A 23,057-nucleotide genomic window follows, 5' to 3' on the forward strand; every position below is an offset into this window, starting at 1 on the left:
ATGTCAATCCTCTGTTCAGGGTGACAGGAGAGCGAACGAGGGAGGAGAGAGCAAGTGCAGGCACGGAGGGAGTTGGGGGTGGGGGGGTGGGGGGTGAAAACTGCTTGGCTTGCTCTGAAGCCGTTTTTATCTGAAGGTCTCACCCAACATGACCTGCTCCTTTCCATTTTAATTGCACTCTTTTTAATATTACTCCTGTCTCTTCGACTGGCATTTAGAGACATTTGATAAGATACCACGCTGTATCATAGTGTTTGACAGGCGTGAAGACAGCAGACATCTGAGGCTCAGACATCCTGACACAGACAGACAGACAGACAGACAGACAGACAGAGAAGGTGACAAGTGCACAGGCTGATGGTGTCACCAAACAGCCAGCCAATGAGGGAGGAGAATGGAGATGCATGAGGTGATCAAGTTGGCACACAGCAAACCAACAGCTGATGTGAATTATGGGAGTTATTCCCAGTGCTGGAAATTTGAATGAATCAATGCCAGACTCATTCAAACCCAAATCAGATCTGTACTGTAATTTATGTCCCTGCAGGTTCTCGCTGAGGGCGATGATTTCTTTTATTTATCTACCCACACCAGCCCAGAGGAATCAGGTCACTGTTGATACATGTAAGTAAGTATGCAATGGTGTGTGTGAATGTGCGTGCACATCCCACCCTCACCAACCTCACACGGGAGGCCTGATAAATAGAACGCAAGTGGAGTATATCTGGTCAACATGGCATGCGTGAAAAATAATTACACTTAGGCTGACACCCAAGGTCGACAAGCTCCAACAGCTGCCCAATCTTTGCTGGCTATTTTTCCTTCTCCTGTCTGGACTTGGCTGAGTATAAAAAACACATCACAGCGGGTGTTTTTCATGCTGTCATATGATAGCACATGAAGGCCTCATTCAGTATCAAGCGTTAGCTCTGAAGCAATTGCATACTCCTTGGCAAGTGAGGGTCATATTCATTGTTGGGGATAAGATAGAGATTTAGAGTAGATAGGTTTAGAGTAGAATGAAACTAGAGACCATCTTGTGATGGGATCACACCAGCCGGGCCGCCAGTCAACATGCTGACGTTCTGACCCATGAGCGCTCAGTAGTCGTTGCTACATTATTACACAACCTTCTCAGTGCTTATGGGTCAGAGCATGGCTGACTTCTACCTCTGCCTTCTTTTTGATCTGAACTACACACCTGTAAAGTTTCGTGACCATATCTCTCATGACTTTGATGCTATTGCAGTGACAAAATCTGCCCACAAACCGACATAAACACAAGTGCACAAAATTGCCTCTGTGGTAGTTTCCACTACAGTGGGTTTACCATGATGACACACACACACACACACACACACACACACACACACACACACACACATACACACACACACAAACTCACGAGGTGAAAACAATACCAGCCACGCTGTCGCAGCTGGTAATGAGGGAATTTACTACTGGACTGCTGGTATGTTTCCATCAACCTGTTTTAAAGCACATTTTAAATTTCCTCTTTGAAATCCTGAGTGGGAACATTAACAGTTTGAGAGAAAAAAAACAAAAAATAATGAAAAAGGTTTTTACACACAAGAGAGGATGCCAAGAGCCAGATCTTTCAATACACATACATGTCTTTACTCTACTAGAAAGGGATCAAATAATGAATGAAAAATGGATGAGAAGAAAAAACTTTGTTCATTAAAAAAACCAAGTTGCAGTTACTGCTGCTCAAATGATTATGTAATCTTGTCAGATCCTCTTAAAGGTAACTGACATGCTGATTGACCTTTTATTCTGAAAATTTCTGAAATTCACTCTAAACGTATGATACGTTTTAGAAGAAATTTGGGGGAAAAAACAAAAGAAGAAATTCTGATGGTTACACTCAGTTTCAATGGTAAAGGTGCAAGTTAGTATTCATTAGACTGTGCTCATGCCCTCTCAAGCTTTCACCAGTGGACACATTTTCCCCATCTACAAACTTTCACTCATCAGGTTTAGCTCTCTGACACATGAGCCTGCCTCCATCCTGGATATTCGTTACGGGCTGGAAGAGTCAGGAGAGAATCTCAGTGAAACAAGGTGGTCCCTAAACACTCGGCTCACTGTGCCATGGCCCCACACTTCCAGCAGCCCACAGCGCTCTTTCCCCTAAGAGTGAGAAATGGGCATGGGGAGATGGGGAGGCAGTCCTGGGTGAAATTCAAGGCCAAAGCACTCATGTCTCCTCCATCTACCACCTCCCACCTCAGGCGCAACACATTACCTCTCTCCTGGATATAATCACACCCAGTGAGGAGCGAGGTTTGGCTGCACAGTATATGAGCAAGTGAAGGTGTGTTTCTATTTATGTGTATGACTACATGTATAGTCATATATATGTGTGTGTGTTAGAATATCTGCATGTCTGTATGGGGGCATGTGAGCAGTTGGTGTGTGTGGGTGTGTTTTTCTGTGTGTGCCTGTGCATACAGTATGTGTGTACTGTAAGTGATTGCCAAAGGAAATGCACTGAGAATTACACCCGAGCCCACGTGTTCCCTCATAAGGGTCCCTCTCCAGCTTATTCTCTTTTATTAGCACCTTCTCTTTTTCATTAACTGAAAGGTTACTGGTGCATTTGTAATACCCCCACATGAATCGCATGTACCCCGCCTGCCTGTGGTTGAGCCAAGGCTCCAAACCTTTTCTGCACCCCCCCCCCCAGACACACAGACACGCACACACTCCTTGGTCTCCATCAGTGGCAAGAGGACATTTCAATGGCATTGTCCTCCCCTCTGCCTCCCAAACACAGGTGGGGAAATATCACCCAGGGAATAAATAACTCGGCCAGGTTAATTATTTGGCAGACGCGTCTGCAGATTAATAACAGAATAAAAATGCAGCGGTGGACGGAGGTACTCTGAAAGGTGTGTGTGTGGGGGGTGGTTGGCGGAATGATGGGCAATTGAGTGGAGTTATTGGAGAGCAACAGTGCATGTGCTGGCTTCAGATAGATGTAGGAGCGGGGTCTAGCCCCAAGGCTGTGAATATGCTGTCTGGGAGGAGAGAGATTAACTAAGGCAGTTCGGTGACATCATGCCTGCAGAGACAGTTATGAGGAGTATCCATCACAGGCATTGTCTGCAAGAAATGGAAGAAGAGAAAAAAAAAAACTGAATTATATCTCAAAATGATATAGAAAATAAAATATGCAAGGTAATAGCAGGGTGAGTAAATTTGAATAGAAGGCACTTGTTCATTTCAGTATTATAATTGTGGGAGCATGCGTCTTGTTATTCTTGTTATTTTTTTTTTTTTTTTTCAGCAAACAACTCCTGTGGCAGATCCATGCAAATCATGATTTCCAGCTGGGTGTGTGATTGTGGTGTTAATTTTCTTTACACCAGAAGTTACACTCTAGTTTTGAAATCTTTCTTGAAACTCCTAAACTGAATAAATAAATAAATGAACGCAGACATAAAACCTGGCAAATCCACCAGGGGTGTTGATCAGTTCAATAAAATGAGAAGCAACCCCATGTGGAGTTATTATCATCACAAATGCACAAACAACCCAAATACCCTTAATCTAGTCAAGGGGTAAAGCCTGTATTGACCTAGTGGTGTTGTGTGTGCATGTGTGTGTCTCAGTTTCTGACCTAGTCTGCTTGGTGCAGTGACAGGATCCCTGAACCCTGTTCACCTGAGGAGGGCAGACTGGGGCAATTTTCCTGTGTTTGAAGAGGGAGGGAGAGGGGGAAACACAGAGAGGCAGAGAGAGAGAGAGAGAGAGAGGTGGATTTCCTATGAATCTCTCCTTTTCCCACTGAGCAAATCTCAATTTATGTTACTCAGGAAGCCCTTTTTTCCCATTTGTGTTTATGTGGCTAGTGAGATTTGTTATTTAGATATAATGTAGAGAAACACTCTTCATTAATGCTTCTTTATACCATTAATAAATATATAACTGACTGCTGTGTTGCTACCACTATTGATTAGTAGCTGGATATCAGGTCTTACAATTTGCAAGCCGAACTCTGTTTTCTAAGGGGCAGAGAGATAGAGGGAGAAGCAATAGAGATAAAAAGACAGATTGAGAGAGAGAAAGAGAGGCAGAGAGAGAAATCATAGACTCCACAGAGGCCACAGACCCTGGTCATTTTCATGCACCAGGCCCTTTTGCCTCTCCCTTCCCCCCATCCATCCATCTACCCACCCTCCACCCACCCATCTCCCCTCTCACCCCTCTCGCCCTGCAGGGCAGGCCCTGCCTTCCATCTGTTGTCTGTCCCAGCTAGGAGCAGCCCTGTTCCCCCTCTCCTCGCATTTACAATTCAATTAAAAGCAACAAACCCCTTCCTCCTCCTCCCTCTACTCCTCTTCCTCCTCCTCCTCCTCCTCCTCCTCCTCCTCCTCCTCCTCTTCCTCATCTCTTTTTTTAGCTGTGGATGGATGAGCACAGCAGAAAGGCCCATACCACATGTAGAGATGCAGTCATGACACACACTTACTGGGGCACTGCTAAGCAATACTGAGCCCACAGATGATGCAAACACACACTGACACATAAATACACAGAGTGTTTGTAAAAGAGCAAGGGAGAGGGACACAGGGAGATGAACACACTCACGGACACAATGATTTTTTTTATCCTCATTTTGACGTAGTGAATAGAAAACAGGGTTGGTGGGACTAAGCCCAGGAACAATACAACTGAAGAAAGTGGGTCACACTTTGCATTAGAATAACGTATGTAACGATGATGTAACAACCCAACAACTGAAAAAAATGGTTTATATGATAAATGAATGGTATTATGAGACTTTTAGCACTGCTTAAAGAAAATATATTTACAAACCACAGAGCACAACACCTTGTACAGAGTGTGGCACGTGTCACTACTCACTTGCTCACCTACTGTGGTTTGTAGAGTTAATGATTCTGCTCCAGAAAGTTTGTACAGGGGAATAATGACGCTTCCCCTGTCAACACAGTTTATCACCTCTTTACAATTTACACGGCTTCCCCATAAACAGTTTTTTTTATCATCTCTTATGATATAATCTATGGGTAAAAAAGCATTATGAAAGCTTGGTATTCTAAATTAAGTCCCTCATAAATTTCTCTCCCTCGCTGCTGTAATGTGAAAGCAATATCCACAGGCATCCCTTCTCCTGGAAAAAAAAGAGGGGAAAAAATGAGAGTCTTTAATATTTAATTATGGTAGTGCCAACATGCAACTTTTATCACTTTCTTGTGTCATTTGCATCTCAGGCGAGCCCAGAAGATATACACAAAGAGCGAGCAAGAGAGACAGGGAGAAAAAGGGGGGGAGTAGAGAAAAAAAGAGAGACTATGAAGTCTGATGGAGAGAGAGAGAGAGAGGGGGAAGACGCTGAGGAACACAAGAAGAAAGGGAGGCAAAGAGGGGGAGGGAACACACTCTCATAGGGGAACCAATATGACAGAGTGTGCTCAGGAGAGATAAAGGTGGGAGATAGGGAAGGAAAAACAAAAAAGCAAAATGGGGCAAAATAGAGATTTAAAACAAGGGGAAGTGCAAGAAAGAGAAACAGACACAGAGAAACCACAACAGATATGAGTAGACCTCCTACTCAATGGGGCTGGTGCTTTTGCACAGCTATGGTTTGTCGTATTGCAATTTGTATGAGTGTCTGGCTGTCTGCAACATCACCGTCTGGGCACAACTTCTATATGTCTATATGTCTTCATATCCCTACCCCCAATGCATACAACCCCCTACCCCCATCAACTGTCTCCCCTTGCACCAAGGCCTAACTCCCTGCCTGTCTCAGCCGCTGTGGCAGACTGTGTTAATGACTGATAATGTGTGTAATTACCAGTCCAACAGCCACGTGGAGCTGATGAAGAACCAGACCGGTGCTCCACTCCTCATCTAGGGCCCCTTGTTCCCCCTCATTCACTCTGAATGGTGGTGGGCTCCAAATGAAGCCTCATTGGATGCTGCTGCTACACTTACAGGGCTGACAGTCATTAAGACGGCCATCTAAATGAAAAGAAGGGGGGAAAGCTGTCATTACCATAAGAATGCATGTCAAAGCAATTTTGATGTGCCTTTAATTTCAATGCATAAGGGTACTTGCAGTAATCAGTCCATTATGGTACAGCTAGACAGTCAGCATTCTCCACTAATTTAACAGATCATATACCTAGGCAGAGCTCCCATTCAACTCACCGCCTCCAAACTGGAAGCAAATAACTGACTAATGACAGTTATTACTATGTTCGTCTTCTCTCCTCTAAATGTCTCTCTGAACTGTATTTTCCAAAGGCAGGGTATCTAAACTGCTGTAAATATTTAATACCCTGTGCACACAAACGGGACTGGAGTCCAGGACCTCCACCTGTGTAAACTCATAAAGCTTCTGCTGAAACCTCGGGGCTGTGGAATGGTGTTTCTGCTTTTTCCCAGTTGTGGGAAGTCATAAGAGAGTCTTGGGCCATGTGGGGACGTCGGCTGACATCCAGACCTCTGCACTGGTGGCAAGAGCAGATGTGAAATTTACAATGCGCATAACGTTCATGTTTTCCCATCATGCCATCGCTAGGTTTGCCTGGGGTCGACCAAGTCAAGCTGAATGAAATACGTTCAGCTGAGGATACAGGGGGAAACAGGAGCAGTGCAGTGGTGGACAGGAGAGTGAGAGCTCACAAACCTCTCTGCACAGGGGGTTTGTCTTTAACTGTGGTGCATTGGCCAATGTTCCATATACTCCTCTCCACACTCTCTACTGGCTCTAAGGAATAAATACTTTACTGTATTCCCAGTCTTTTCCACAGCTGATATCCCACAGCAAGTCTGCCAGTCTGTCGTGGTGAATAACCTTCTGATGTTCTCTCATTTCAAAAGATTACATGAGACTCTAATGGGAATAAATTTCAGCCACTTATTACAGGGTAGTTACAGTACCAAGGTCTAGAAGAAAGCCTTGACAATTTCAAAGGCCAGCTGCAACTGGCTTGCTCAGTAAGGTTCACAAGTATAGGACAGAACAAAATACATTTGCTATTAGGTGACTCACACACTTAAATGACTCCATATTGTGCTCAGTGCAGATCTGTAGACTATATATCTTAGACTATATGTTTTGCAAGCTCTAAAGGAGTGCTGAGCCGGTGGCTGGTGATCCTAAATCAGGACTCCTACTGTGTGAACCTTCATTAGGACCCTGACTGTTTTGTTACCCCATAAATTATTCGACCTCGCTTACGCCTAAGATCACGCTAAACCCACATACCATCAGACATTCTGTGGAGGAAGTGTGGTTTGCTTTCAGGGATTTCGTAGTGTGATGGAAAGGCTAGTCAATCCACGCTGGCACGCCATGGTACAGTGCAGTGCAGAAGTGTGAAAGGGCCTTATGTTGAGACTTCAATGGTGATGAATGTGAGCACCAAGTAACCCACTGAGGGGCTGTTAGTTTGGAGGGAGACTGCCATCACAGCACCCTGACCCCCCCATCCAGTACTTTCAAAGTCCCATCAAAATTGTACAAATGCACTTGTGAAGGGAAGGGAACACCCTCAGAAATACATGAACATTTTAACATCTTAACACCACTTTAAGCTGTTTAAACCTTCAGCGGTTGAACATCAGCTTGCCGATTTCTATTTACCTCTCTGCTTTAATTAAACTTCAACTGAGCAATTCTGTTGCTGTTAAATACCTTAGAAAACAAGGTTCAATTTGTTCTTTTTAATTGGTTGAAGGTATACTGAAATCTTAAGAGGGCAAATAATAACAGCCTAAAAACCCAATGATTTTCTACTTAACTGTGTTTTTCGCTAGTGAGGGAAGGTTTCTATTCTGTCACATCAAAGCCTCATACCGTTTCCAGACCTCTGCATCACCTCCTATACTTGATTTGACAATTCAAATGGTTTGGTTGTGGTCACTGACAATCAACCAATGAGAACTTCAATAATGGAAGACAGTAATCTTTCTGCAGAGCTACCTACCGGTCAACATCCATGAAAAAGAGCTCAGAGGCACTGGAGGCACAGGTTTCATAAAGCCTCTGGCTAGCCACTGGTCAGCTTCCATTCAGAGGCTTAGCTAGCTTTTTATGTGTTAGCAGGCTAGCTAGCCTCTTGCCCTCTTGCTAACACATCTCAGACCACTTTCTCCACTAAATGCACAGAGATGAAATTTATACAAACCCTCCCATCCATGAAATGATTGAATAAGTGTGAATTGCAATCCTTTCAATTACTCAATACTGAACAAAGTAATCAGATTAATGTAATGAGTTACTCCCCACTGGTGCAGAACACCCTGAATATGTTGTAGGTATAACCTTACAATATGCCTTTGTCTTTAAGAACAGTTAGACTCTCTAAGTTCCACATGTACCAACTTGCTGTTACCTCTTTTCACCAAGGCAGTTCGCGGACTGGTTCGGAGCTTGTGCCTAACCTTGAATCAGTTCTTCGCTTTTCAACAGCCAAAGAACAGGCTCTCGGCCAGGAAAACTGGAACTGGAACCAAGAACTGTTTACATCAGGGGCAGGCGGAGAGATCGTAGCTAGCATAGCATCTACTCTACCTAATCCAAAGAAAGAAGAAGACAAACCAGAGCTTCAGTATTCACAAAACTAAAGCAAAACGTTTGTAAAGAGACAATGTATATCTGCCAATGTTGTTGTCGTGCTTTTCACTAGTGTTAGCAGGAGAGCAGAGACGTATACAGATGTTTACAGTGACTCAATGATGTGGCTCTATGGTGGCTCTCCAGGAGTTTAGAAGATTCTCAAGCTGAACCAACTTCAAACTGGGACTAGCGCCAGCCCAGAACTACCTAAGGATACTACTAAGGATATTCTACCTGTAATGTTTTCTTGAGTCAAACGAAAGACATTGTCACATTATGTCTCGAAAAAATGTCTCCTGAAACTAGTTGTAGCTTCATAATTCACCATACTCAAGAATGTGCATATTGGAGTTAACATTCAGCTAAATATATACAGCACTTAACATCTGAGAGGGAAGTGTATTTTCCTCCATCCTGCATGTCAGTGACTGTTTGAAGAAAGGAAACAGGCATAGCTGGCAAATCCAAAGCTCCCGGCAATGTCTGAAACAGTGTCTGTTTTCCACTCTCCCTGTGCTGAGCCTTAATGCATCTGGCACTCTCAGCAGCATGTTGCTGCAGCTTTAGCATAACAAACACCGGCTCTCCACACAGGAATGGACTCATGGAGTTTGGAGACTTGCACACAGACAAGGGGCTAGAGAGAGGGAGAGAGAGTGTACTATCACTAAAACTATTGGCACTTTGATATCAACCTCTTATATTGTGCAGGTGATGAAGATGAATGTGTGACTGCAGATTGTGGTCCCGACAAATCATGTGCAGTGAATCTTTTCTGGACCTAACCAGAAGCTTTGATTTCCAGTTCCACTTAGGGCAGTATAGTATATATACCTTTCCAACTAGCAAAAGAAACTACTTAAGGAAGGAAAAGTCAAACCCCATTAATTACCGTCGCTCTCCTTGACTTTCATTCTCTACTTTTCAATGTGTTTGTTATCATTTGTATACCATCCAATCAATGGGTCAATAGATCAATACATAACAAATGACACTGTGGGTGTTAATGACAACCCGGGATTAGGAAGGATAATGCTGCCTTGTAAGACCAATCGATTACCAGCAGACTCCGTCGCAACACACTGCAGAGGTGCACACATGCGCACGTACACACAGGATCAGCCAGAGACAGGTGGATGGAACACTCCCAGTGGGTAGTGCACCATCAAGGCCTGCACATCCACACTATCTCCGTTCTAACAACGGTACCGTAACACTCTTTCATCCCTCCCAACACAAGCTCTCAGGAGCCTGGAAAAGATTTGCCAGAGTGCCAAGATGAGAGGCCGGGCGAATGCTGAAATGTCAAAGCACCTTAATTAACACGGGGGGCTATAACCGTGATCAAGGCTCCCTTGAGGAGCGGGAGCAGTGTACAACCCAATCTCACTAGCTCAGCCTAGCTCTTCCGGATCGATTGGAATAGATTTTCTGCTTTTGCACACACCTGAATGCTGTCAACGGGGGCACGTAAATTTGGTTCTCTGTCTCTTCCCTTTTTTTCCCCTCCTTCCCGACCCTCATACTGTATTCCTATTGAATCCATATTTCCCCTTCACAGTGCATGGAAACCTCGGGAGCTGTTTTTGGCAGGCCGGGCTTGTTATAAAACAGAAGAGTCTGTTTATGGTGGTCTTGGTTTAAGTCTGGTCTTCCTGCCCTCAGATTGAAAGACTCCTTTGAAAACGAGGCCTTGGATGGCTTTGGTAGGATTCTGCCCTGCGAGCACTTTGCGTGCACTCACACTCACACACACACACACACACACACACACTCACAAGTTCACAGATGTACACATACAGACGCCCAGACATGGGTCTCTCTCTCTCTCTCATTACTCAGCATAAGGCTTTCACGCTTGACCTGCTTTTTAACTTTCTGATCTGGATTAGCGGCAGATAATTTAGGGAGGAGAGGAGCAGGGAATGTGTGTCTGCTTGAGCTGAAGGGCTTACAGGTAGTGCACTGTTATCATTCACAGTTGAGCTGAAGACAGAGTTGACACAGCTGCCTCTGAGAATTACCACTGCTGTTTCTGTGGCAAAGAGACTGAGAGTGATGGAGAGAGACAGAGAGAGGCAATAAGAAAGAGAGAGAGAGAGAATTAAAAAAAAAATCCTTTGCGGACAAGTGTGAATGGAAAATATATTTAAAGAAAAAGTCCCCTCTTTGCCGATTTGGAGCTCTCCAAGCACCTGAGTTCCAGAGGTCTGCAATTGACTCGTTAAAGAGACTGCCAAGTTAGCAGAGTGCCACCTCACTCGGGTGGAGTATGTGGGGGGGGGGGGGGGGGGGGGGGCTCAGTGATAAATCCATTTACATCCTCCCCTGTTTTATTTGCTCCCATGGACTCTGCTCGCGTCTCCCCATTCAGGCTTGTTTACCTGGCAAGCCATGTGTGACTAAAGAAAATTCCCACAGCCTGAGGTGGGATTGGAGCTGAGGTGGAGGGGGGTGGGTGTCGGGCAGGAGGGGAGGGTCAAGGTAGGCTGGAAGGAGACAGAAGAGGTGTTTTGGCGTTGGGGGGGGGGGCATGGGGTGGCAGTGGTGACGGGGGCCACGGAATCACTTAAAGCTGTAAGCTGTAACCCACCTTCCCTCTCCCAGCCCCCCATGGCTTAATTATCATGTGCAGCCTAGTGGAGATGAAATAACGGAGACTCTCACATGAACACCCACACACCCACACAGGGAGGATCGGAGAACTCCTTATACATACATACACACATACACACACACACACACACAGGCAGACACACAAATGCACAAATAGGAGGAGAGAAGACAACATGGTCTGCTTTTAATCGAAGCTAATCGGCAAGGAAAATAAACATGCTGGCATGGCAGACATCTATCTTTGGCTGAGGCTGAAGCTGCTAGATAAGGAGGAACAGGCCTCACAGACATGTGTTCTTCTCTTTAAAACACCGCCTGCTCCTCGTTGGCAGAATTAAGCTTTAATACGGGTCTTAGGAGGAAGCATCTCCAAGGTGAAAAGGTGAAATTATGGGATGGATTTTTCCGAGACGCATCAATCATGTTTAACTCGGCTCCATTTGTCGGGGTCGGAGTTGCCCTTCTTTTAAAGGCCTTACTTGCAAGAAAATCCACAGCAAAAGGAGCTTTGAGAGGCATTACAGCATCACTCAGACTGTCTGCAACTGATCTCTCAAAGTTGCCACATTGCTTTGCATGAATCTTTAATTAGCCAAGATTAGCCCTGTAAAGAGGGCAATGGCACATCTCCTTTCACAGCACTCCGTCTTGCACATCGTCTCAGCACAGTCGTTGATCAACAGCAGCAAAATAAAGACAGTTCTCTCCCACTCTGAATAGATCATCCAGTCTGCTCTTAGAGGAAAAAAAAACATGGAAAGGGAAAATAGAGGAAGGCATTGAGAGCAGGAAGCTGTAAAAGCAACCATTAGTTTCTGTTAAATCTATATATTTATCGCTTGTGTTTTGGGACAAAATCACATTAAGGAAGTGGAGTAATAGAGAGAAACAGAAAGAGCAAAGAGAAATGCTGGGCATCAAAGAGAAAAGGGATGAAAGAGTGGGGACGAGTATCAGTCTTGGGGTAATCGTTCTATCAGTGGCCGGAGTAATGAATCCAATTTCCCAAGCAGCGCCGGCGTCATTTAGAAGCTGTGGAATGCAGATTCATGGGCCCTGCATGTAGAAGCTTTTTGAACCTATAGACACATTAAAAGGCATTCTGGGACAGACATTCATATTGTCGCAGCCTGTATTGAATTTCCTTGGTCTGATGCGTTGCAAGAAATAAGTACATTTTTGAACCGAGCCACTGAATCCTGTCTGGACATGGAGTTTCAACTTTATTGTAAACTGCAAGGCAAAGTGACACACAATGCAATCCTGGTAACCTCAGACATCAAACCATATCCTAGGCACAGTAGTGCTATATACCGTTTAGACAGTGAATCATAAGTCTCTTTTAAGAAAAAAAAAAAAAATGAAGATTTCAAACCACGCAATCCACAGATCTGTGAGTTCATGAACTTTAATGGTTTACTGCATTCCTGCTGCAAAAATTTCAATTATCTAACCAAATGCAAGCACATGCTGCAAAAAGAGAGAGGAAAAAAAACATCTTCACTCTTCATCTGATGGCTTTGATGTTTGACCACAAAATCCTGACCGTTTTGTCAACTGTCGGAGGCCATGGAGCAGCAGGGAAGCAGACACACACACACTCAGTCAGGTCCGGGGCTAATTTGCGGGGATCACTGCACTGACCCTGACCAGATAAGGTGCCAGTCGACGAAACTTCCTTCATTTCCTCTTGTTGTTGCAGTATGGGAGCAGAGGCAGCCACCGACCAGCTTAAGGACAGCGGGGCTAAAAGGTGAAAGCCACGCTCGGCTGAACTTCAGGCCTGATCAAAAGGAATGCGACCTGGGCTTGGGGAGGCAGCAGAGCTTATCAGGCCAGCAGCTAGGCTTTGGAGGAGAAGATCCTAGGCACCAGAAATCTTCAGGTAAAACCAGGTTTTCCCTGGAATCAAGTAAAGCCATCCCCTTTTCTTCTGTCTCACTGTCCCTAAACCTCAGCTGAAGCAGCTTGTGCAGAAAGGGATGTAAATGAAATGATCTCACTGGAACTGAGAATTTACACTGTTTGTTATAATGTCGGGGCCTTAAAATTGAATTATTTCTGTAAGTGTGACATCATTTTTATTGGCTTGAAAAGTGGAGGCGTTATTGGAACGCATGCATGTTTACACATGTGTGAGTATCTGTGCCCCACCGCCGAGTCCATTGCATCTGTGCTAATGTATCATTCATGATTTTAATTGCTAGTAATTAACTTGGGCCCAATTAGCAAGAGAGATAATCAATACTTGTTGATCAACAAGCAGGTGCATTATCTGTGGTGCGAGGGGTAGCACATTTGTGGACTTATGTGAAGAGGAAAGCCTGTTTACTGCAGAGCTACATGTGCGATAGTGTAATCAGTTTAGCTTGCTTCTATATGGGGGTGCTTTCCTCTGAACAAATTATATATTGAACTCTTCTCTCTCTTTGCGGCTCTAACCCATGTTCACTCCACGCTACTGTGCAATTATCTGCTGACTAAAGATTGCATAGGCACCAGGCACGTTCACACCCATGCTGAACCGTCTTATTCGGGAAAGATGGTAAAACTAGTGTGCAACGTGACGGGGGCGGGGCGGGCGAATGGAGACAAATTGGAAGAGATGTAAGGGAGATGGAAGTATAGGAAGGTAAGAACTGAATACTGCTGAGTATGAGCTTTTCTCCGGGATGCAAAATGGAATGAATGAGGGATGAGGGACGTTTAAAAAAAAAGAAAATCATTGGATGTCCTCCCCCTGTTTGGCCCACTAACCACACGTCCTCCAGTGCCTCGCTGAGCTGTGATCAATATTGACGTTGTCATTAAGCAGCTCTCTGGTAATGAGGGTGGGGAAGGGGGTTCTAGGAGAGACATTAGACCTGCACGCCAGGCGTCTCGCACGCATTTTCAGCCAATGAAGCATTCACACTAAAACCGACGCACTTCCTGTTTGGCACTTCAGAAAGTTTCTCACTTTCACACAGCTTATAATTATTGTTTTGGCTTGATGATGCATGCCATGGTATTTTCAGTCTGGTGTAAACATAAATTGCATGCAAAAATGAAAAGCTGTCAATAGCACAACGGTTAGTTTGGAACAATTTAAACCACATGAAGAGGGAAAGAGAGAGAGAGCGAGAAAATGCTCTGTCACTGACTGTGCAGGGGTCAGGGGCGTGTGCAACTCATCCCTCCGTGGGCCTCACTAATAGCCATGCAAACACACATTTAGCTGTGACACTAAAAAAACCGTCCATCATTGCTCCTAAGAAGAAAAAGTCTCAAACTGAAAAGACACAGAAAGAGAGAAACAATGAAAGAAGTGGAGCGAGGGCTGACAGATCTATTCGCAGTCCATAGCTGGTGCAACAGATAAACTGTGTGTGTGTGTGTGTGTGTGTGTGTGTGTGTGTGTGCGTCACAAAATGGGATAAGGCACCAAACAAGATGGCAATTTGGGGTTGTGTGTTTCACTCCGGCCCACCCTGTCTCTGTCTGTGTCTGGGTAAACACCGCTGTTGCTCGGCTCAAGCGGCGGCTGCAGCAGCAGCAGCAGCAGCAGCAGCTGTGGCGGCCCATGGCCACTGCCGCCCCTGAAAGCTAAGTTTACTGTGACACGTGATGGGTTGATGACAGGCAGCCAGAGCACACAGACAAGCTCAGGGACTTTAAGACTGAGTTACCATCTGTAAAACTGTATAAAGACAACCATGGGATTCTCTGGTGGATTCAGACAAAATGTTCAGCTGTGACTGCAAGGGATATTTTGTTTGGTATTGCCAAGTATTTTATATAATATAACATAACCAAGTGGAAGTGGAAACTGTACAAGTGAGCCCGGTGAGAGTATATAAACAGCTCATTAATCCTATGCTTTACGAAGAGTTACCTCAGATAACAAGCTGGTGCCAATGTTTAGGAAATCCAAACGCAATAAATATCCTAATAGATGGATTTTTTTTCATACACCATAACTTCACAAACTGTGCTGTCCAACTTTGTGTCTGGAGATGTGTCATATATTTGCTAAATGGAGGAGCAGTATAAGGTCTCTATTCAGCAATATCATGAGGAGGTGAAATATGTTTTTAAACTTTGTTTGGAACTTTTCCAATAATAACCACTGTTTGGCCCACAAATAAGAGCTTTTTGTGTCTTTATCTTTCGCATTCACCGCAGATCGTCTAACAATCCCAGATGCACGCACACTCATATAGGGGATGGTGCTGGGGAAAAAAAAAAAATGTGGCTGATTTTGCAAAGTGACAACTACACAACATGTCTCAGGGATCAAATGCTCTGTTTACTACTTGCCTGTGTTTGCCTCCGGGTAAGAAGAAAAACAGCCTCCTCCTCATTAACACAGGCCACTTGGTAGTGTTGTCTTGCTACCAGACAGTTAGCTCAGCTAGGTCTGACACATCCGACACTTCCTCGCATTTGATGTTTCTCGGGATGGAGAACACGGTGAGTTTTTTTTAATGTAAGCAGCATATGGTATAGTAGGTGTAGTAGCCTATGTGTCTTCTTTAGATTGTTCTCCCTGCTCGGCCTGAAATATTGCCAGTAGATTACAGGCTAGCAAGAATGACAGCGGCTGCATTTCATACAAATGCTGTGAATACATAATGCATAGCATTGTCTGCATGAACCCTTTCACATGCTAATGCCAACCTTTCTGCAGATGTCTCAGAGGTATGTGCCGGTGACTGTGGAGTGGCTGAGAGGGGGGAAAAATAAAAAGAAATTTTTAAAAAAAGGAATCAAATGCACAGAGAAAAATCATGAGCATCCTGCCATCCTTCACTCATATATAATCATCCATTAGAGAAAAAAAAAAAAAAAACGCTACAATAATTCACCTTCATGTGGTGAGGGAAAAAGAGGAGAAGGGCCTTCCTAAAGGTGGTTCCAACTTGGCATCGTAGGCAGCCAGCTCCACGTTCACTGGAACTTTCCAAAGAATCACCAGACCTGATTTACAGTCATGCAGAGCAGTATCCAGACCAAAGCCCTATACCAAATGTATGGCAGAGTCATCAGGATCTGTGATTAACATGTCTGAAAGTATAACCGCTGCTAAAGGAAGTGCTCTCGGCAGCACTTGGGCCAGGCACTAAATCCTGATCCAGTTAATTGTATGGTGGTACGGTAAAGGCCTACAGGCACTAAATGCTGCTGTGAGATGAATGAAATGCTCATTTAGCGTTTTACAGAAAGTTCCCACACATAATTATGTTTCACTGTTTTCTGCATCCAAAGCAGGGCTAATGAGTTTAGACACTAATGCTGGATTTAATAGCAAATAGCTAAAAAAATAAAAAAAAAAAAAAAACTTTTTAAAGGCTCTGTACAAATATAGCCTCAATCATAGCTGAATTCAAATGGAGAACAGTTATGGATGTTAATCAATATATTCCCTAAATTACTTGTTCGTGGGTGCAGAATCATGATGGATTATTTTGTAGGGGGGTCACGGTGGGGGGTTGCCTCATGTGTTCACCCCTTTAGCTGTGTTTTCTTTCCTTCTTTTGTTGCTCACACAAGGCTTGAGGTGAATTGTAGCTTCCACTGTTGACAGGGCCCCGGTGACCTTCCTCCCCAGTGAGTGCTACAAACACTGGACAGGCTACCACGGGCAGGGCTCGGTGTTTACCATGTCTTTCAGAGTGGGGGCTGCTGAACTGAGATCAGTAATCGCTTCCAATTCTCTGCAGTTTCACTCCCAGTGAGGTGACACACACAAACACACACACACACACACACACACACACACACACACACACACACACACACACAAAACTGATCTCAGGACAGAAAGCCCATCCTGAGATGCTTGACACCAGCTTTTGGTCTCTGGTCTCAGGTTTCTCTGGTGCTGGTGTGCGCTCCCTGTCCTTCCCACTGTTGACTTTCCAGCCTGCTGGTATGTCTAAATAAACACTGGCTAGGTTTAGGCTAGCTCTCCCATCTATCCTGTCACTACTCTTCACCCTTATCTGATGCAAGCCACAGAGGCCGAACTATGTGGCAAAATCCCCATACACACACACAGACACACACAGACACACACACACACACACTCCTGCCCTTCATGTCAGTGCACAAAGCTCTTCACAATTAAGATCATTTTTTAAAAACCTTTTTGTGTCATTCTCAGATGGCGACTCAATGCGCATTTGAGAAAAATAATTTAAATAAGTTTTCCTGAATAACCTCTGCACTTTGACTTTTAAACCTCCAGACAGTCAAGACTAATGGAAAACAGATATTCCCCTCTGAGAACTATTCACCGTAATTCTGTTATTCAATGAAACAAGTTCAACAAATTACCTTTAGAAAGATAACTGGACACAGTCATTGCATTTTTATTTCATAGCATGCACAAGTCCATTATCTGGCCTTGACCAAAACAATGGAAAATTGGATCTGTGCAGCTATTGATTTAAAATGAATTGTAAAAGAAGTTATTGATTGTTTGCAAACATGCCAATAAAGTTACTAAAGACAAATATTACCCTCTTAATTTTTCAATAATAGGTAGCCTGCTTTAGCAAATAATTTATTTTGGAACTAAGGGGCAGGGAGAGACTAAGGGGGGGGAGCAAGAGAGAAAGGGAGAGAGACAGGGAGGGTGAAATGGCTGATCTCACAGGAATCTCCATTGGCTGCAACCAGAGGTTCTAACACACATTTTAGTGACCTATTAAGAGCATTATGGGCCCCTCGTCCACACTGGCCCTCAGCCCTGGTAATCTGGCCTATCCTCTTAAAAGTGGAATTGATTGAAAGAATTGATCTTCTCTGGGTTGGCAGACATAGCTCCAATAATTACCTCACGTAAATCTCTGCAATCATGTATGAAATGTCAGGATCTTCTGCACTCGCTCCCAGCTGCTCCTCTTCAGTAGCTGGTTCGGGGCTCAGGCGACACTCGTCATGTGGTTGATAAAGGGAGGATTGTTGAGAGAAAGGGTGACTTATCATAAACACACCAGACCCACCATCCCCGGGCTGAAGGTTGTCTAGATTTTACAAAAGTTAAGACAGGAAAGTAAGTATAGAGGAGGAAGTATAGAATAAATTTAACTGAATTCTGCAAATTCACCATAAACAACATGTTGACATCAACGCTTGGTAGATGTAAACATACAGCCATGTCCTCTAAATGTGCACCTGCACATATCATAATTCAAAAGGTAATCCTCTCTGGGCATGTCATCAAATAAATCTGATATACATTTAGATACATCACTTATCTACCTGTGCGTAAACCCATTAAGTCAGGGCAGGGGATGTATGATGACAGGCTTAGCATACATACACGTGCTGTAAACCACCATCTAAGCAGCTGACCAGCCATCTCTGATTGAATCTTATTCATAAGGCCCCTCTCTCAGCTAAACAGGCAGTGAGTATGCACAGGCAGCCATGGAGCCCTAAAAAGCAGCTGTGAAAATGGGAGGCTGCAGGATTAGGGCCTGAGCCTTACTCAGATGGGGCATTTCCATGACAGTGAGCTGCGCCACGGCTTAACAGCCCGCCCCTGTTTATGCTTTTTGGAGGAGAAGCCGGATTCCCTCCCCGTGACAGATGGCCTTTCAGCCACAAAGTGCAGTGTTTAGACTTAGCTTGCTCTGGGGCAAGACAGCAAAGCTCTGATGACACAGCATTCGGCAAACAACTCCCAGATGCAGAGGTGGTGGCCACAGAAAGCACAGAGAACTGGCTGACCCACCAAGCAAGTAACCAAATGACCAGAGAAGCTGCTCAGCTTCAGCTAAATCTGCCAGTGAGGGGGGAGGCGAAACAAGGGACACCAGAGATAATGATGGGGCTTAGAAACCAAAGAAGTGGCTTGGCTTGAAGATACATGACACAACTCAATTTAGATTCGACCCAGTCCAATCTAGAGCTTTTGCTTAGTTCAGACCAAATGCCCCCGATTGAATCAATACACCCCGAAAAAAAAGAGAAAGCATCAGTTCTGCTTTTAATTAAGAGGATTGTTAAATTTGGTCAGTTGAAGTGTAAAGAGATTTCTTTATAGGCAGGCAGGGCAAAGCAGCAGATTTTGCATTTGAGGGTAAACAGTGAGTGAAAAGGACCAGCTGCTGGAGAGAATTAGCCCAGTCTCATCTGATCCAACACAAACCTAGTGCTGCTTACTCTCAGAAAAAAATCTGCCTGACCCAGTCTGACCCCTCATACAAAGCCAGAGAGGCCCTGGAGGCAGTGAATTAATTGCAGCCCACTAAGCCTGATACACCATATCTTAAATAGGAATGAGTTGCAGGCTCTGGAGTGCTGTAGCCTGGACTAGAACAGGCCTAAAAGGGGAATTTTGTTCAAATTGTGCACAGTAAACAAAAACAAACACTCAGGGAATGTTTTAACCCCCCCCCCCAAAAAAAAGCAGCGAATGGGTGGTTCACAAGGTTGTACACACAGGTTTTGACACTCAGGTAGAGGTACATGTGTACCTTAATGACTTTAGTAAACAACAACAGAGGAAAACTTACCTGAGCTCCACTCTCCCCCAACATCACACACATCTGAGGAAAATAGCTGATGAAAAATACCATCCCCTCACATGCCCCCGCGCTGAAATCATTTAGAGAGTGGAGGCGTTATTCTCTATGTTTACCCTGGCTGCTCACTCTTCAAACCCACACTGTTGGAGCCACCTAAATTGGCCTCTCGCACCATATAGATTTCCCATCACAGGCCAGCATCTTAAGAAGACACAGGGTGGAGAGGGAGAGAAGAGGGGAAGCAGAGCATTCGGTAGCCTGATCACTGACCCTATTGTCTTTCTAAAAAATAAAAATAAAAAATACATACTCAGATTAATAGGCCCGATAACACAGAGCAACAGCTCATTGCAATGGGGAAAGGATGCCTTATCTCTCCATTCACTGACTTGGGTGAAGATGTTGTGTAGAATCAAAGCAAATGTTAGCAAAGGTTTAAAGATGACACCAACATTACTGCTATTCAAAACCCAAAGAGGCTAGTTTGTTAGCCATGTTGTGTAGTATTTAGCCAGGTGCCACAGAATGATGCTGAAGCTCTTCTTGAATAGTAAACATCGATGGTCATGTAATGGTCCAGGCAGCACGGGAAACAAGAAATGTCATGTCTGGGGCTTCTGACGTCAATGGATCAATAGTGCCTGACGAGGAATTTTAAAAGATACTATCTGTCTGACTGCTGGTGGCAATAAACTGAAGATTAACCTTTACATCCCTCCCAGTCCCGGGAAGTACCCTGAAGGGCATGCTCCACTGTTTACTAATCAAAAAAAGTTGCTTTTTCGATACCGTAAGAGCAGGGAATGGCTTAGTGGCTCTGCACTAGGCCCTGAAAGTTATTGACTTCTTCCCCCCCTATATGAGCATCATAAATGTGAAAGATGAACACTCCACAGCTACATATTATATATCGCTAGCAACAGCTCTGGAAATGTGTACAGACACAGCTTGGTTTATTAAAAATAAACACCATATATTATCACTATGCTGCAGCACAAATGTAATAATTCCTGTTGCCGTGCATAGAAACCCAGAAAATGTAATCACATGACAAGAGAAAGATGGGGTTGTTGTTTGGGAGGGTCTGCTTGGCTGACTGCATGGCTGTGTCCTTTGTAAGCCACGGGGAAACAAGAGCTCTTTCTCTCCTCCAGAAGCATGATCCTCTTTCACCCCGTACCTTTGAGCTGGGAGCCAAGGTTTTGAATAGCTCTGACCTCTGTGGCCTCTGCTGGCCCCCACTGGCCTCCAACCCTCCAGCTGTTCATCCTTCCAGCCCAGCACACTGCCCAGTGCCCCCAGTTTGCAAGAGGCAAAGAGGAGCAGTACCCCTCTGGGCCTAAGAACTGACCCCCCCAGGCCAAGGCCACAACACCACAGGCATAATGTCGGAGTTCCCACACGAGTGTTGGAGCATGACGAGAAGGAGGGAGAGAGGTAGAAAGTCGGAAGAACTAACTGGGCTTTGTGAGGTTGCAAAGACAGGAAGGGAAAAAATAAATGAATGAAGTAGAGGAGTGGGAGATGGATGTTCTTCAGACAGGGTAGGAAATCGGAAAAGAGAACAGATATATGAGGGATAAATGAAAAGAGAGAGGAGAGAGTTAAAAGAAAAAAAAAATAGGCAGAGGGTGCCGGGAGTGTGGGGAAGCGTGGTCAGGCGAAGTAAGCAGCGACAAGGCAATAAGATGGTGCTGCACAGACGCAGACAGACGCCAAGGTGCAATAGAAGAGCTTGCTTCCCCTTCTGCATGGCTGGCTCCAATGACAGGACAGTATTCCCTCAGCACCAGCCGCTAACTGGATGATAGCACCAATCTCTTTCTTCTCGCTACCCTTCTCGCTTTCTGTCTGTGTCTGTCTGCTGTCATTAATTTCTTTCTTTCTTTCTTTCTTTCTTTCTTTCTTTCTTTCTTTCTTTCTTTCTCACGCTTCATTCTTCTCTGGCTGTTTCATACCGTTATTCTCCACTGTTGAATTCATATCCAACCAGGCCCCTTATACAGACAGCATACTGGCCATCTAAAGCAAACATTAGCCTATAGCTTTGTTTGTTTACCTGGGAAAAATCATCGCCTCGGGCCCATCTCTCATTAGAGTGGCCAAACAAAGACAACAGCAACTTGAGAACGCTTTAAAAATGCCTATAATTTGATGATGAGGGGTGTGTGAGTGGGGGGGGGGGGGGGGGGGGGGGGGGGGGGGGGGGGGGGGGGGTTCAGTCGTGCAGGGAGGGCGAATGGAAATCGCCTCTGTACAGGATGAAAGCCTCTGAGGACTATCCATTGACTATGAAATGTGATGAGCCCCCTTCACCTTCAGACACAGTGAGTTCAGCTTAACATTGCCCTGGGCACTAAACCTTGGAGCCAGCAGTGTGAAAGGACTCCAGAATGTGCAGTTACGAACTACTATTGTTTGTTTTTTTTTTTCATAAAAACACCTGCCTCATTCTTCATCCCTTTACATCATACACAGAATATTTCTATATTGCATTTTGTCTGTCACAAACTCCATAAGGGGATGGATGACTCATAGAAGTTCTGAGCGTATATTTCCATACATTTCGCAAAGGCTCATAACTGAATGATTCACTGGTTTTCTCATTGAATAGGAGTGTATTTGAATATGAATGTGTGTGTGAAATTGCGTTGTGTATGGCTGTGCATATGGTTCTTATGTCTGTAAGTGGTGTCTGTGCACGTGTGTGTATGTGTTACTGATTTGTGTGTATCAGCCACACATGCGCCTGGTTGGTTGGTGGGGTGTTGGCAAGGTTGTGATACCCTGCTGGGACCAACCCTGCCCAAGCAGCCTGGTGGAGGGGACAAGCTGTGGCATGTACACACACACACACACACACACACACACACACACACCCATACACACACACACACGCGCACACACATGGAGCAGCTGCTCCTTCTGCAGCTGCTGCTTTCGCCCAACCCAAAACTCCCTGTTCCAAAGGAGGGTGAGAGGGTGGGAGGAAGGAAAGAAAGGAAGGGGGAGATGCAGGAGTAAAGGAAAAGGGGGAAGTGTAGTAGAAATGGGAAAAAGAGAGAGAGAGAGAGAGAGAGAGAGAGAGAGAGAGAGAGAGAGAGATGACAAAATAAATTGGAAAGATATGAGGAAGAGGTGAGAAATGGGAAGGAGGAAGGTAATGGAAGTGTGAGAGGAAGAAAGCAAAGGAAAAAAAACAGGAGAAGAGAGCAGGCTAAAGGGGGAGAAGATATCTGAGACACACTCAAAGTGATCACACACACACACACCAAAAACCCTCTCACCTATTAACAGGTGAA

General features: G+C 44.7%; 1 long non-coding RNA gene across 1 annotated transcript in view; it reads right to left on the reverse strand.

Moving 5' to 3' along the window:
* Positions 1 to 4,549: 4,549 nt before the first annotated feature.
* Positions 4,550 to 23,057, reverse strand: part of LOC139632808 (uncharacterized) — a 169,729-nt gene continuing 151,221 nt past the window's right edge. Inside the window, exons 3-4 of the long non-coding RNA XR_011693627.1 lie at positions 5,849 to 6,015; positions 4,550 to 5,161 (exon numbers count right to left, since the gene is read on the reverse strand). This is a non-coding gene — a long non-coding RNA (uncharacterized lncRNA). The remainder of the gene's footprint in view (positions 5,162 to 5,848; positions 6,016 to 23,057) is intronic.

The sequence above is a fragment of the Trachinotus anak genome, unplaced genomic scaffold (genome assembly GCF_046630095.1).
Source record: "Trachinotus anak isolate AG129_WGS33_773 ecotype Australia unplaced genomic scaffold, CSIRO_AGI_Tana_v1 ptg000015l, whole genome shotgun sequence".
Taxonomy (NCBI): domain Eukaryota; kingdom Metazoa; phylum Chordata; class Actinopteri; order Carangiformes; family Carangidae; genus Trachinotus; species Trachinotus anak.